Below are 2,871 nucleotides of genomic sequence, written 5' to 3' on the forward strand. Positions count from 1 at the left end.
AGGAATGTATGAGGGTGACGTCCCGAAAGGAACAATATAAGGGGGGTGTTTGGAGGGGAGTTTTCTGAATGCCCTCTATGCCAACAACAGAGATTGAGGAACGAATTAGAGGTGTGGGGAACAATCCTGGCAGAGGGAAGGACGTGAGCAAAGGTAAATGAAGGAACTTCTTGCCGTTTGCTATTTTGATAAATGAAGTTATCTAAATCCCTTAAAATTTGGTGGTCGAATGTACCGTTTTCAGGCCAGTGGTTGCCCTTGTCCAATTTGTGTTGAGGCCAGGCAGTATTGCAAAAGAATATAAGGCACTTCACTTTAATGTCCCCCTTTACACCAAGTTTAGAAAGTTTAGAAATCACGAAACCTAGAGGGGAGGAAGGAGGAATTTGAGATTGATTGGAGCCCATTGAGATTTGACAAGGGAAGGTCAGGGGTGTCTGCCATTGGACTAGGCATCCCCAGAAAAAGGGCAGAGATGGGAGATCCTCTCAAGAGGAGGTAGACTGAGGGGAGAGGTCAGGCATCCCTGAACATCACCCTCCCAAGGTCCCTGATGGTCCTGATGGTCCCCAGGGGACCGGAACTGCGGACCTGAATTTCCTGGGTAGCACAGGAGAGACAGGTAGGGGTAAACCTTACCAATTAGTGTCTGGTGTTGGATGTTTTAGAAGGAACAGGCAAAGGACCTCTCAAACTGGAGCCGTGGGGAAGAAACAGAAAGTAAATTGCCCAGATCCAGCAGTTGGAGGCAAAATTCCGGGTCCCGGAATTTTGAGAACCCATCCGGGGGTATCCCTGGCCAGAGCCTCGAAGTCCTCTCCTGTCAGTCAATTACCCAGGCAAATCACTTTAAAAAAAGACAAAGGGGGCCGGGCGCGGTGGCTCACGCCTGTAATCCCAGCACTTTGGGAGGCCGAGGCGGGCGGATCACGAGGTCAGGAGATCGAGACCATCCTGGCTAACATGGTGAAACCCCGTCTCTACTAAAAAAAATACAAAAAAACTAGCCGAGCGAAGTGGTGGGTGCCTGTAGTCCCAGTTATTCGGGAGGCTGAGGCAGAAGAATGGCATAAACCCGGGAGGCGGAGCTTGCAGTGAGCCGAGATCCAGCCACTGCACTCCAGCCTGGGCGACAGAGCAAGACTCTGTCTCAAAAAAAAAAAAAAAAAAAAAAAAAAAGATAAAGGGTTGAAGGACTAGGCGAGAAGCCAGAGAACCCTCAGGATCCAAGAATTAGCCCAGGATGAGCTGTCGGGGCCCACTGCTTCCTGGGTTGCAGGAGAGTTCTCTGCCCCAACACTCATCCCAGGTTTTGGCAGCAAGTGTTGGAATAGAAAGATGAAGGAAAGAAGAGGCAAGAAGGCAGCTCTACAGTGGAGATGGATTTATTTTTATTTATTTATTTATTTATTTATTTATTTATTTATTTATTTATTTTTGAGAAGGAGTCTCACTCTTTCGCCCAGGCTGGAGTGCAGTGGCGCAATCTCGGCTCACTGCAAGCTCCGCCTCCCGGGTTTACGCCATTCTCCTGCCTCGGTCTCCCGAGTAGCTGGAACTACAGGTGCCCGCCACCACGCCCGGCTAATTTTTTGTATTTTTTAGTAGAGACGGGGTTTCACCCTATTAGCCAAGATGGTCTCAATCTCCTGACCTCGTGATCCACCCACCTTGGCCTCCCAAAGTGCTGGGATTACAGGCGTGAGCCACCACACAGGCCTGGAGATGGATTTATTAAGAGTAAACCTGAGAAGGGTTTCTGGCCAGCAGACTCGGGAGCAAGTTTCTCATATAGCCTGAGGCTTTTTAAAGGGCCTGGAGGGGGAAGTGTGCTTTTTGTTTTGTTTTGTTTTGTTTTGTTTTGTTTTGTTTTTGAGACGGAGTTTCACTCTTGTTGCCCAGGCTGGAGTGCAATGGTGGGATCTCAGCTCACTGCAACCTCCGCCTCCCGGATTCAAGCAATTCTCCTGCCTCAGCCTCCCGAGTAGCTGGGATTACAGGCGCCTGCCACCACAGCCAGCTAATTTTTTGTATTTTTAGTAGAGACCGGGTTTCACCATGTTGGCCAGGCTGGTCTTGAACTCCTGACCTCAGATGATCTGCCCACCGCAGCCTCCCAAAGTGCTAGGATTATAGGCATGAACCACCGCGCCTGGCCCAGAAGTGTGCTTTGAGGAAAGATTCTATGGGGAGGAGTTGTGTGAGGCTCTATTGCAGTTACAGCCTTATGCTCTGTTGAAGCTATGGGCGGAGTTGACATTTGCGGACAGTTTTGAGACATGGAAACTTAATACTTTAAGATGGTGGAGTCTTGTGAAGATGGCGGCCCTCTTGTCCTATCAGACATAGCCTGTTGGAGGCCCCTCTCTCTTGGCTCCTCAGGGGCCGGCATGGCCACCTCAATCCCACCAGCTTCGAGACCTCAACTTCTGTGTGGGCCTCTGTGTCCTCATCTGCAACTTGGAACAAAAACTCAGTCCTCAGCCAGCAGCCCTGGGGAGCTGGGAGAAACCAGGCAATCAGACCACCAGGTGGGCAGAGGAGAGGGTTCCAGGAGACAGCTGCAAAGCTTCCTGGGACTCTGAGAACAGAGAACCCTGGGGGTGGGGCTGGAGCTTTCTAGGGGCTGCCAGTGGTTGAGCCCAAGGGCCGAGGCAGCAGCTGGGGGCCCTCTGCTGTGAGGAAGAGGTCCCAGCTGGAGGTGGGGAGACAGGTCACCTGGCTTTGCAATCTGATGGGCAGGGAGGAGAAAGAGGCTATGGTGCGCGTGCATGAGTGCATTGGAAGCTATAAGGCTCTAGTGCGCAGAGCCGATGGGCTCTAGGACCCTGGAATTCTCTCAGCAGCCGCCCTCACACTGGCCAGTCCCCA

This window comes from Chlorocebus sabaeus, chromosome 12, assembly GCF_047675955.1.
Source record: "Chlorocebus sabaeus isolate Y175 chromosome 12, mChlSab1.0.hap1, whole genome shotgun sequence".
NCBI classification, from domain to species: Eukaryota; Metazoa; Chordata; class Mammalia; order Primates; family Cercopithecidae; genus Chlorocebus; species Chlorocebus sabaeus.